General features: G+C 34.0%; 1 protein-coding gene and 1 long non-coding RNA gene across 7 annotated transcripts in view; both read left to right on the forward strand.

Annotated features, from left to right (window-relative positions):
• Positions 1–13987, forward strand: part of LOC145241440 (LIM domain transcription factor LMO4.2-like) — a 473578-nt gene that overhangs the window by 51672 nt on the left and 407919 nt on the right. The gene's annotated exons all lie outside the window — the stretch shown is intronic.
• The window catches only part of LOC145241442 (uncharacterized), a 102942-nt gene continuing 89876 nt past the window's right edge, over positions 922–13987 (forward strand). The window contains exon 1 of the long non-coding RNA XR_013862558.1: positions 922–13987. This exon is cut by the window's right edge and continues 116 nt beyond it. This is a non-coding gene — a long non-coding RNA (uncharacterized LOC145241442).

Consider the following 13987-nt stretch of genomic DNA (forward strand, 5'->3'; position numbering starts at 1 on the left):
ATAATAAAAGGACATTATAGAAAAATATACAATAAAAATTTCCAAAATTATACGGAAAAAATTTCCAAAATTATACGGATAAAAAGTTCCACAATTATACGGATAAAAATTTCCAAAATTATACGGATAAATATTTCCAAAATTATACGGATAAATATTTCCAAAATTATACGGATAAAAATTTCCAAAATTATACAGATAAAAATTTCCAAAATTATACAGATAAAAATTTCCAAAATTATACAGATAAAAATTTCCAAAATTATACAGATAAAAATAACACAATTAGTCTTTATTTGCACCTTTAATAACAAAATTTTAAAAGTGTTTATTTTACGTAAAATTTTATAAGAAACATTTTTATAAAAGTATGAAAATAAAATTATTGAAATCAGAATAAAAAATGAAACTATTGAAATCAAAATAACAAGTGAAATTATTGCAATCAAAATAACAAGTGAAATTATTGAAATCAAAATAACAAGTGAAATTATTGCAATCAAAATAACAAGTGAAATTATTGCAATCAAAATAACAAGTGAAATTATTGCAATCAAAATAACAAGTGAAATTATTGCAATCAAAATAACAAATGAAACTATTGAAATCAAAATAAAAAATGAAATTATTGCAATCAAAATAAAAAATGAAACTATTGAAATCAAAATAACAAATGAAATTATTGAAATCAAAATAAAAAATGAAATTATTGCAATCAAAATAAAGTGAAATTAAAGTGAAATTATTGAAATCAAAATAACAAGTGAAATTATTGAAATCAAAATAACAAGTGAAATTATTGAAATCAAAATAACAAATGAAATTATTGCAATCAAAATAAAGTGAAATTAAAGTGAAATTATTGAAATCAAAATAACAAGTGAAATTATTGAAATCAAAATAACAAGTGAAATTATTGAAATCAAAATAACAAGTGAAATTATTGAAATCAAAATGACAAATGAAATTTCAAACAGCATAAAAAAATGTTTAATACACAAATATAGTTAAAAAAGATTTTAAAAAGTGTTTTTAATAATTCTTAAAAATAAACAAGTTCAATAATTCTTAAGACCGCAAAAACTTTTCAATGATTATTAAATAAAGAACAATTAGAAAAACATTAAAACATAGTACATGCACAAGGGATATATAGGTGTGATAGAAAAAAAAAAGCAAAGGAACTATTTTGCCTTGTCACTGCTTCCGCTACACTGGAAGTTAGGAAGTACATTAGCTGACTATAATGACTTTTTTTATATTAAGAAGTCACAAAATTGGAAACGATTAGAATAAACAGTTCAATTAGTTAACATGAGAGAAGGGGGGGGGTCTGCTTTTTTTTTTTTTTTTTTAATTTTTTAGGCGATTACATATGGTTTTCTGACCTGGTCACTTTGACATAGAAAAATAGATAATGGGAGATCATTTTATCTTTAATTTATTTATGCAATTGATTATTCTTCACTCTGAATTCTAAAAGATATATTTTTGTCCTCCCTTTTCAATTTTTGATTTCGAGGTGTAATTGCTTAAATAATTTTTTTTTTCTTTTGTTTTTTTTTTTTGAAGTGGGGGTAGAAGAGGATGTTAACTTTATAAAATTATTAATTGAAACCTAATTGCTCTACAAATTTAAACCAATTTTAAAAGAAACTTGATGGATTCATACAGGCACAATATTTGGGGAAAATTCAGAACTACATTTTAGTTTTTATTTTTTTAACAGGACTTTCTATCCATGGAATTTGTTTTCAAGAAACATTTGTGCCATTCTTGAAATGTCATAACTATCTGGAAATAATGATATCTACCAATCTCAGGTTTGATGATTGCTTGTCTTATATATCCAATACGTTAATAAGGAACTTAACATGTTGCATATCCTAAGTTACCAAATTCCTCATGAATGGCAGTTGTTTAGGCTTTACAAAGCACTGATACCCCCCCCCCCCCAACTGGAATACGGGTCCCTAGAGTTTGCCGGAGTTGGCAAGGTATTCTCGGATTCTCTTAAGCATTTACAATGTCATATCATCAAATATTTACTACATATTCCTTGCCACGACCCTGTTCCCTCTGGAGTATATGATCTGCTTGGATTAGATCTGCTGTCTACTCGTCAAAATGTAACAATTGGTTCTGCTGCCAACAGGTTATTTCATGGTTTTTGTCCTACCGCAATGCTTAAATACTGCCCTGTGCTGTGACTGAACAGACCAAACCTGCCACGATATACATTTACATTAGACCCTCTGTATACTAGTGTTTGCTCAGAGATGTACGGGTGATCTTTCACATTGTGTTCTGTAGTCCTGAACGTACTGCCTCAGAATTGTGTGAATGAACATGTATCACGGAGTTCCGTATTGGCTAGCTATTGTGATGTTCCTAGGTTTTATGCATTCCTTAATTAGCTTAGTAGCCTCTGTCTATTGCTAATGGTTTTATGACCATAGCTTAATAAAGGGGGGAAAATAAATTAATTGCTTTCTCAGGAATGTAGTTCTTCCAAAAACAAAATACAATTTTTTGTAGTCCTAATATTTGGTTGTGAAAGATGAATCTGCAGTAGGTAGTTCTTGAGTATTTCCTTTTTTTCTGTATGACCATTTAGCTTTAGTTTTGTTTTTTTTTTTGATTGCAAATTCTGACCTTTTATTTTTATTCTTAAAAGAAAATATTTTCAATTAACTTTTCATTCTTTTAATTTAAATATTTTTAATGATCTTATACTTTTTTTTTTTAATTTATCTTTCTGCTCATGCATGTATTGTATTTAAAAAAAATTACTTTTTTTTTTTAAGCTGTCTTCCAGCATTTTTAATTGTTTGCATTACTTTGGAAAATTGAAAACGAAAAAAAAAAAATTAAAATAAAAAAAATTGGAGGGGAAATTGATAAAAAAAAAATGAATTTGTGCCTGGTGATAAAGAACAACTGTGTGTGTTAAGGGCGAAGTAGGGAATGGGGGGGTCAATTTTAATTTAAATTTCATGCATGGAGAGTTAGGCAGAGAAGGAAGGGTGATAAAAGGTGTTGGTGTTGGTGGGGGGCTCCCCCTCCAAGATTGAATATTTCTAATTTGAAATTAGGAAGAAAGCAGTTTATTTCTTTCTTTATTATTAATTTTTTAATTATATTTCAACTTCTCTCTACACATGTGTAATAATGACAAAGCTATTATGAGCAAAAAAAAAAAAAAAAAAAAATGGCTGACCAAGTATTAAAAAAAAAAAATGTTTAATTTAGAATTTCTTATTGAAATGATCTAAAAAAAAAGAAAATATCCGAATGGGTCACTTGAATAAACTGTACTAACCAGTCAAGCGATCAGAAAAATAACATGAATAAACCAGTTCAAACAAATGACTCATTGAAATAAAGATGACTAATTCCTATAAGGTACAGAATAAACGGTGTTTGTCAATAGATGGGCATAATTTATTCATACCATTTTGTTCATCTCTTATTTTAAAGCAATAATCCCATTTCAGCTGTTAAGAATTAAAAATTAATAAATTAATACTACCATTTGGCATGAATAATCGAAAAAAAAATCAGAAAGTTTTGGAATCGGAAAAATTCCTGTCTATTTTCCAATGTCTGAAACGATTATTTAAATTTTTTTTTTCTTTGTTTGTTTCAAACTTAGATTGTCCTAATAATTCTAAATATTTGTCGCTTTTAAACTACAAGTAAAGCTAAAATAAAAAGCTAAGCTCACCCCCACTATCACCACCACATAAGATTTGCAGAAAATTTCTATAACATTAAAAATATTAGAGGGTAAAACATTTGTTGATCATTTTTAATCCCTGTCAACGTCGGATCTCCCTGCTAGTTGATTTATATTTTCAGTGTTGCTTATACTAAAACTAGAATTAACAATTACTTCTACCCGGGGATAGAACAGGAGCAAGATACCCTCATAGATTAAATAAAATATTCCGTGCAAAATTCTGTACAGAATCCCTCATTTAACCAAACACACTTGGAGGTAATGACCTACTATTTGAGATTTTCTAATTAGGGACTGTGTGGAATATAGTACAGGATGTCTATTCAGACTACATTTGAGCTTCTGCAGGTTAGTACGGAAACAGGGAGGGAATTCCATAGTCCATTTGTTGAATGGAAGCAATTATTAAAGTAGAAGCCGTTCTTGCATCTAGGAACCTTGAAAGTGAAGGGTGGGATTTTGCTGCTTGTGTTAGTCAGGAGTATGAACATTGGGGAGGTGCAAGTGGAATGAGTTCATCATAGCACATTCTATTAAGTAATTGTAAAAATGGTACAAGGATGCAGCATTAATCATTGCTGTGACATCATTTACATTTGGGTTATTAGCAATGTTGAAGATAATCATTAAATGGTCTTAAAGTCAGGCTCCAGTGAAAACTGAGCATTCTGTAGCCAGTTTATATATAATTGTTTTTAAAATATAATTATCCACTGACATGTGTTTTGTCGGCTATGACTCATCAGAGTGGCTGAATCTCGTTAGACTGTTTGGATATATCGCGATTTATGTAGATGCTATTTGTTTTTTGTTTGTGCAATATGTTTTGAATTTTGAATATGAGGGTAACAAATTGGTTAAAGGCAAAATTATTCCCAACTCGCATTTAGGTAAAAAGCCACTTTCGTAAATAATTGAATTCATTCAAAATGTATCACAAAAACAAACAAGCATATTGGCTGAAGAGAGCTTTATAAGGATACCTTAAACGGGCCTTATTATCGGGCTTGAAACCGGCGGTACCAATGATCTGTCTGAACTAACAACTTTCTGTACACAAAATATAAATATATATATATATGTCGTTGTAGAACTCTGATATGAGTACGCATTTTTTCTCTCATTAAGATTGAGCCAGCCCCAGCTAAGAAGTGTTTTAGTTGATCTACGAAGCGGCAAACATTTGCTGGACATGCAGGTTCAGAGAGACATCTTGCAACAGGTTGCCGGTACACCATTATGTGGAGTACCGCCTTGTTGCCTACCCATCAGGCGAGTTTATTTCGGGTGCATCTTCTCCAGTTAATTAAACGTGCCTGCAGACACCAACCTGGAAATTTCTATGATATATACATATATATATATATATATATATATATATATAATTTTTTTAAAACCTATATCTGCAGCTATTTATTTATGAAATCACTTTCCTATTTACAGATTTTCCAAGCTTTCTAGAACACTTTTCCTAAACAGCAAACCGAGTTTAGTAACACTAAACTAAAAGTGACTGCAGATGTGTTGGCATAGAATATTAAGATAAATTTAAATAATTGATACGAAGATACGCGTCTTTAAATATACCGTAACTTACACTGGTACAAGCATACTGTTTTGAACTCGCACATGTTCGCTTGCAAACAATTTCTTGCATGTACAGCTATCGCACATGCCCACTTACACATACATGATCTCTTACAATCTCCCTGATACTCTTCACATGATTGCATGCAGGTGTACATATTCTTGCACACAATCATTAGCATATACATATTTTCATTCGCACATACACGCTCTCACACAATCCCATACATGCTCTCGTATGTGACCACATACACGCTCTCACGCACAATCACTCTTATATGCAGGGGCTCACACACCAGAGATAAGAGGGGTGTCTCCTTGCTGCCTTGGTTGTAAGAAGGCTTGGGTAGAAATAACAGTCAAGGATTTGTTGTCCACAATCAGCACAACAGGTTCTAGGATATTTACGCGCATTTTCACGTTTCGGACTGAAGTATTTGTCCCGGGTAGTATCTAGCAGGTCCAACCACTCAGACCTTTCCTCCTGGCTTTCAGGAACGGTATGTTTTATTGCTTACTGCTTGAATTGCCCACGCTGGAAATTGCCCACTGGGTTGTCCTGGAAATATTTCCTAGGCCAGAGCGTTCCTCATTTAGGGGCCGCTGTGTTGATTTTCCTCTGCCTTCCGACACCTTCACATTTTCCCGTGGTGGGAAGGAAGTAAATAAATAACTACATGCTCCCACACGCAACCACTCGCATGTACACTCTCTGGCACACTATCACATATGCCCTCGCGCATACACGACCTTGCACGTTTTTGCACATAGGTTCGCTCACATCACAAAAAAATTCTGTCATTATTTCTATTTTAAAAATAAACTTGATACATGAAAGCTGATCACCCTTCTATTCAACATGGATGGGAGGTGGCACCTCCGAAAGGATACAGTTTCCTACTATTATATTTACCTCTCATCACCACTACCACCACCACCACCACCTTACCCAGTTGCTTGCTGCTGCTGCTGCTGTTGCATATCTCCACACTACATGCATCTGCTTCCCTCTTTCCCTCTGACCATCATCGACTTTGCTGTTTCTAGTCCTGTTCATTCACTTTTATAACTCACCTATAATATGATTGGTTTTTCGTATTGATCATAAGGAAATAGAAATCACAAATCTATTTTTTACTCCCCACGCCCATTTCTTTTTTTTTTTTTTTTTTTTTTTTTGTGTATGTAGTAATTACATTTCTACTAATAGATGTGTAGATACAAGTGGAACAAGCCTCCTCCGTGTCCACCTTACTTTTAGGCTTACAATAAAAAAACAAAAAAAACAGCCGGTTACTACTGCTATGCGTTTGTGCACGCATTCCATTATTTATAATATTGTAAGTACTACAACTACCTGTACTAGGGAGAATGCTTGATACTTATAATTATTGCTGATTGTCTATTTGGGTCAGAGGTTTAATTTCTCAAGCTTTCGACTAACTTTAGTTATCTTCTTGCACAGTCTGATCAAATATGGGCGACAGTCAATGAATCTTCAGAATGGCTAACAAAGCAAAAAAAGGGTGAAAAAGTAAATACGCAACAAATGTTACCAAAGGAACGCTAAGTTACTCTTCTACCCACCTGGATAAGTTTTTTGTGTTTTAACTTATCTTAATTTTTTTTTTTTTTTTTTCCTTCTTAAAAATTGTGTATGTAAAACCTGTCCAAGTTAGAACGAAAAACAAAATGGCAGTCTAATTTGAGCCTCGATAGTCACTCAAAAATCGAAAATTAAACAAAATACTCATAAAAACATATCCAATGAATGTTGCCACTCGTGCAAAGATGTAATGTCCTACCAGTGTTTCTTGAATCTTCTATATTTTAGCAATCATCAAGGCTTGACTATGGCTCCAATGAAACAACTATTTTAATTTTTCATTCTAACTCTACAACTTTTACACTAACTTTATTTTAAACTTTAAAAAAAAACACTTTAAAATAAGTTAAAATACAAAAAAAAAAAATAAAATTGTCCAAATTGGTAGAAAAGTAACTTATCTTGTCTTTCGTAACATTTATTTGTTGTGTATTTATTTTTTCACCCCCCATCCCTCCCTTTTATTTTATTTATTTATTTATTGTTTGCTTCGTTAGCTATTCTGGAAAATACGACCCATGAATTAAAAAAAAAACAAAAAAAACTAGCGTGTAAACGAGTTTTAAAATATAATTGATTATTGGGGTATTTTGTTTGTTTATAAATGCATACAAATTAATGTTTTGGCAGGGAATGGATTCAATTAGTTTATAAATAAATACAGATGTTATATGTAGCGAAAGTCTGATAACTTTGACAAGCTTCGTTGCTCTACTGCTATGACAAGTAGGTCATTGACATTACTTATTGAATGCCCCCACGTAAAGTAGAAGACATTGGAAAGGAGGTGACTCACCATAGATGTAGTTGTTCACTTACTTTTATCACTAAAAACAATAACAAACAAAAACTGTATATTTATAACCAAAAAAAATGTCCCAGTAATTCTGGCTAGGTTCCACAGCCTGACAGTAAGGGTGCTGAACTACAGTAACGTTAGTTGCTGTTTCGATTCTTGAAAAATTGAGCCACCCTGAGGAACCATATAGACGGCGAAATATGCGCCCATTGGATTTGGAAATGTATATTATCTTGTCATATTAGCATTGTTACTTACTGTGTAAAATCGTAGCAATTTTTCATTCTTCCATTTCAACATGTTATTCTAAATGAATGAAGCCTTATTAAGTGGTTTTCATTCATCTTCTGTTGTCCGAATCATTAAAATTTCTTCATCTAGAATCTAATCCAAAATGGATCAATTTCTGAAGCCATGTTTTGATGATAACCCTTCATCGCCTGTCCGCACACCATTGGGCACATTTGCTGTGTACATTCAACAACTTCCTTAGATGCAATTCTCTATCTGTATAAAAGCCAAGTACGTCCAAAGATGGACTACTGATGCCACATTCGGGCTGGAGCTCCTAAAAACAGCCTATCCTGCCTTGACAGAGTACAAAATGGACTCTGTGGCTTGGTGGGGGATGCCCTTTTCTCTTCCCTGCAATCTCTCCCCCACAGAAGAGACGTTGCGAGCTTGTCTTTGTTTTATCGTTATTTCCATGGCAAGTGCTCGCCAGAGCTCCAATCTCTGGTCCCCCCTCACCAATCTTTCACGATAAACACCCGTCTAGCTGAAACCACTGTCAGTAATTTTCCTCACTCTTTATCTGTGCCTAAATCAAAACGTAGATTCCATGAACAATGCTTCTTTCTTAGAAGTGCACACCTGTGGAATTCTCTTCCGTTTGCCTGTTTCCCACCTGACTACAACTTGGATTTCTTCAAGTCCAACATAAACAAATTCCTGATGAATCGCCCCTTTAAGAAAGACACTTTATCAAATCTCTAATACTAACGATTACTGCGATACTATCTCATTGATTACTATACACGCAATAACCCTTATCCCCGAGTGGCTTCCAGACCTTGATAAGTGGTGATATCCATGTAAAAAAAAAAAGAAAAAAAAAGTCAATCAACTGCCCACCAATTAGCGAACGAGACTTTCTTACCAATTACATCTCCCATCCAGTGCACAAATTAAGAGCAAATTGTGACTCGTATGAATCAGCCATCACTAAACTCCAGTCTCTTTTCGTAAAGCCCTCTAATATTGTTCATTCTAGACATCAATTGGCAACCTCTAAGCCGGAACCTGGTGAAACGATTGATGATTTTTTGCGGAAGCTAGATTCTTATACTGTGGATTGTCACTTTAAGGCAGTAACGACCGAACAACATCGTGAGACAACTCTTAGAAAGGACACTCAATTTGAAAGACCTAGCTCGTTCTTTAGAAACAACCCAGAAACAAGCCAAATTTTATGTCAAGCTCACACCATATGGTGCCACTGCCAAACCATCAGCAACTTGTGAGGTTTCTCATACTTCCGAAAATGTCTCGGCTGTCGCTGGGGAAAAAATGTTTCTTCTGTGGTAATTGATGACATTCACAAATTAAATGCCCTACCCATGATGGGGTCTGTAAAAACTGTAGCAAGAGGAGACATTTTCGACCAGTCTGCTGATCAAATTGCTTCTATATAAGAAGGTGACTTCTGCTTGTGAATCATCAATCGTATCCATTGTAACCACAGCATCCATCGATTGTCTGTCGAAAGCCATAATTAAGCTTTCAGTGAATGGAATATTCCTGGATGCTCTGGTGGGTATTGGTAGCTCAGAAAGCTATATATCATCGAACATCGTCCATAAGTAGAACTGGCCAACACCATCTTCTCGCAGGAAGATATCAATGCCGTCCACAACTTTATGAAGCAGTACATTAGGTCTCTGCTATGCGACATTAGCATATAAAGGGTTTACCTACCTGCGTTTTAAACTTTTGATTCTTTCTTCTCTTTGTTCATTTGGCCTTACTTGGCCACGACTTTCTCAAACTACACTCAAAAGTAGAAATACCCTTTGAGGGTCACAAAGATCCCTTCTCTGTATATCGTAATGGTGTCCTGTCTTGTTTCTCCATCACTATTCAAACATCTATCGCCTGGTTGCAATCCTATTGCTACAAGATCCAGAAGACACTCACCAATCCATCAGCAGGTTATACAATCCGAAATTCAAGACCTTCTGAAAGACAGTTTTATCGAACGCTCTCGCTCTCCCTGGAGAGCACAGGTTCTAGTAATCACTAACGATTGACACAAGAAATGTCATGTCATTGACTATAGTCAGACCATCAACTGGTTCACATACCTTGATGCTTATCCTTTATCAAGAATTGGTGGACTATTCCAAAAAAAATCAATCGCTATTCCATTACTACACTGGACTTGCAGAATGAGTATCATTAAATACCAATACAAGAAAGAGAAGAAATTCACAGCTTTTGAAGCCAGTGGAAATCTATATCAATTCTGCCATATTCCATTTGGTGTAACGAACTGTGTATCATGTTTCCAACAATCGATAGACAATCTAATAAAACGCGAGAAGGTTGCCGATACTTTCATGCATGTTGATGACATCAGTATATACGGCCGTAATATGATGGAACATGATGAAAATTGTTTCTTAGATGTTGCCAGGAAATACGGCATTATTTTCAATGAGAACAAGAGTATTATGCGAAGTGAGTCACTCTCTTAGGGTACGAAGTGTCATTTGGAGTTGTAAAACCAGATCCTGAACACTTCCACAGAATCAAATCTTCTCTTTACCTGAATCCTGCTTAGCGGATTTCACCAACCTCAAAGAAGAACTTGAGCATGCTTCAGTTATGACAATTGATCCCAACATACCACTTACCGTAGAAACCGATGCTTTGGATGTTGCTCTAGCTGCCGCTTTCAATCAGAATGGCCGCCCAGTTGCTTTGATTTCCCAATTTCTTTCAGTCGGCAATAAACATTACTGTTCGGTCGAAAAAGAAGCACATTTCATCATCGAAGCAGTGCGTACCGCTTCCACCTTTAAACTCATTACAGACCAATACTCCGCAGCTTTCGTGTATGATCTGAAACATTCAATCAAAATCAAGAATTAGAAGGTAGAACACTGGAGAATTGAACTATCAGTCCTTACATTTGATGTTACATATCGTCCAGGGAAAGATAATGCAACCGCAGACACACTTTCTCAAGCAGTTTGCTTCTTGATTTATTCAACAGATCTTATTGTGTCATCCAGGCATCACATGAATGTCTCATTTTGTATGTCTCCATAATCTCCCTTACTCCAAACTATTCCGTCTGTGCAGAATTAAAACCACATTTTTTTTTTCATCCCACTAATTTGAAGTTTCTCAAAGCAACAGAACCATTTAAACGCTTAAGTGTTGACTTTAAAGGTGCCCTGCCATCTAATCGTCAAAACAAATATCTATTGATAATTATTGACGAATATTCACGCTTGCCTTTCCTTGTCAAGACATGCCCTTACAAACAGTCATAAATTGTTTCTGTCAACTATTTTCACTGTTTGGCATGCCTTCCTTTATTCACTCTGACAGTTTCATCATTCCTTGCAACAGAACTAGCAGATTTTTTGCATAGAATGGGAATAGTAACAAGCCGCACAACTGCATACAACCCGCAGGGAAATGGCCAGGTAGAATGACTAAATGCCATGTGATGGAAAACAATATCGCTGGCATTGAAGTTGTGAAGGTTTTTAATTTCTCATTGGGAATCAGTTTTGCGCGACTCCTTGCATTCCATTCATTCGTTATTGTGTACTGCTGCTAATGCTGCACCTCACGAGCGAATATTTCAGTATAATCAGAAATCAACAACTAGTACCTCTCTTCCCAGTTGACTTTTGAATTCAGGTCCGGTCCTGATGAAACGTAACGTATGGTCATCGAAGTATGAACCCTTTATTGACGAAGTTGAATTGCTACAATACAAGCCTCAATACGCCCATATTAGATTTCCAACTGGAAGGGAAGAAACAGTGTTCCTGTGTCAACTTTCCCCCAAATCACAAAATGTAGCACCTATGACTGTTATCTCATCGGAGATTCTATCTCTACAGCCAAATGCCTCATTTGAAGCGGGTGTATCCAAAAAACTTTATGAAACCTTACAGGCTTATAAATGATTCAATAACAAATTATCCGAACTCATCCTTAGACAACATGTCCGTTCCTATCATCTAAGAAACAAAGATGCTTGAACTTGAACCTTTGTATATCATTTCAGAACCCTTCTTTCCACTCGGGATGAAAGTCATATTAGCATTGTTACTTTGTGTAGAATCTTAGCAATTTTTCATTCTTCTATTTCGGCATGCATACCTATCATTCTATATGAATAAAGCCTTAACAACTGGTAATCCTTCGTCTTCCGTGTTCCGAACCATTACAAATCTCACTCCAATTTTTGGGAACTATAATATGACAAGTTATCTCTATCCATGTAATGAGAATGTTTATTTTCTTTAAAAAAAAAAAAAAAAAAATCTGACAAGCAATACATCTCCAAGGGCAAGGTTAAGTGAATGACACTAGTATATATGAGGCTCCTGGAATCCTACAGTACCAAACACCATATATAGGTATATATGTATAGTACCATATGAATCCAGGAGCATTATATATATATATATATATATATATATATATATATATCTCATGATAGACATTATTCTTTATTATAGAATGGAAGATATAAATACTTTTCACTAATATGATGTAATATTTTTAGTAATGTGACGTAGGTTTGGTTGCGGACATCAACTGAATCACTATTAAAAGAAGTTAATACCATTTGGGAACTGGGGAATACATCCACTCTGGCGGCTGCTATTTTACAATTACTTTCTCGAATCTTATGCTGCCAATTCGTCTCTCCGTTCCATTTCTTTCTTCCCGCTCTCTTTTCTTAATCTAAAACTCCACGTCGCTACCATCTTCATACCACCACCCTCGTCTAAGCCATCACCAAGTATCGTCTGATCTTCGTTTCGTCCGATCCAGGCTTCAGTTTACAACAACCCATCTCCTTTAAAACATCTGTCGACGGGTGGAATGAAAAAAAGCCGTAGCTGACGAAATACGAAAGTATCCTCGGCCATTTTTCTCTTAATGCAATTTCTCATAATTTGCATGTCAATAAGGGTCACGGAATACCTTTTTTCTTTCTTAAATTTTTATTTATCACTTATAATAAAACGATTATTTCTTACATTGTTTTATGTATATTTTTGTGTTGACTTGTTTATCAAAATTGCAATAAACCTAAAATTACGTACATGAACGATTAAAAAATAGAATTAAAAAAATAATTTACAAAATTAAATACACCAGAACGCATTTTTGTTTCTTTGTAAACCAGTATTTTGTTTTTATATCTTTTTGTAATAGTTAAAAATTGTAATCCTTCGAAATTTGGAATCCGTCGAATAGAAAGACCTCTAAAACGCAGTTTTTATTTAGAGTTGTAACCCCCCCCCAGTCCCCCCCACACACACACACAAAAAAAAAAACTACAGGAAAAGTTGATGTACGCACTCGTCACGGAACGGAAATGTGTCATATTCCAAAAATCACTTAAATTGATAAAGTTGTTATATTTTTATAAAGAAAATCATTTTTAAAAAGATTTAAAGCCATTAATGCGTAATAGTTAACATCAGAAGGTTGATTTCGCAGGTTTGAATTATTGTTGACTTATTATTTTTTTTTCAAAATGGCGACGCGAGACTGTCCCTTTTTGCGTACACATAAAATTTTATTTCAATAATTAAAAATAAAATTACTTGATCAATTTGTGATTTTTTGGGGAATATGACACATTCGTTTCATGACGGGTAAGTACATCAAAGATTCTTTTTTTTTTTGTATGTTTTTAATTAGGTTGAATTCTAAGACCCAAAAATTGTAAGCAAATCCTTACGTCTTAAAAGATTGACCGTTTGGCAAGCTGTTTACAGCCAATAATTTTATAACGATTAACATTACCATAATAATAATAATATAATTCTAGAACTTTTGTTAATTCAATGATGAAATGGCTAAATATTTACTTTAACTTTCAAAATCCTATCACCCAAATTAATTCGATGGCAAAAAAAAAAACAAAAACAAAAAAAAAAACTAAATAACACCCAAAAAATGTTTTCTCTTTGGAGTTCCGTCCGCTCAG

The sequence above is a fragment of the Euprymna scolopes genome, chromosome 20 (assembly GCF_053919585.1).
Source record: "Euprymna scolopes isolate OS-2025 chromosome 20, ASM5391958v1, whole genome shotgun sequence".
In the NCBI taxonomy this organism is placed as follows: Eukaryota; Metazoa; Mollusca; class Cephalopoda; order Sepiida; family Sepiolidae; genus Euprymna; species Euprymna scolopes.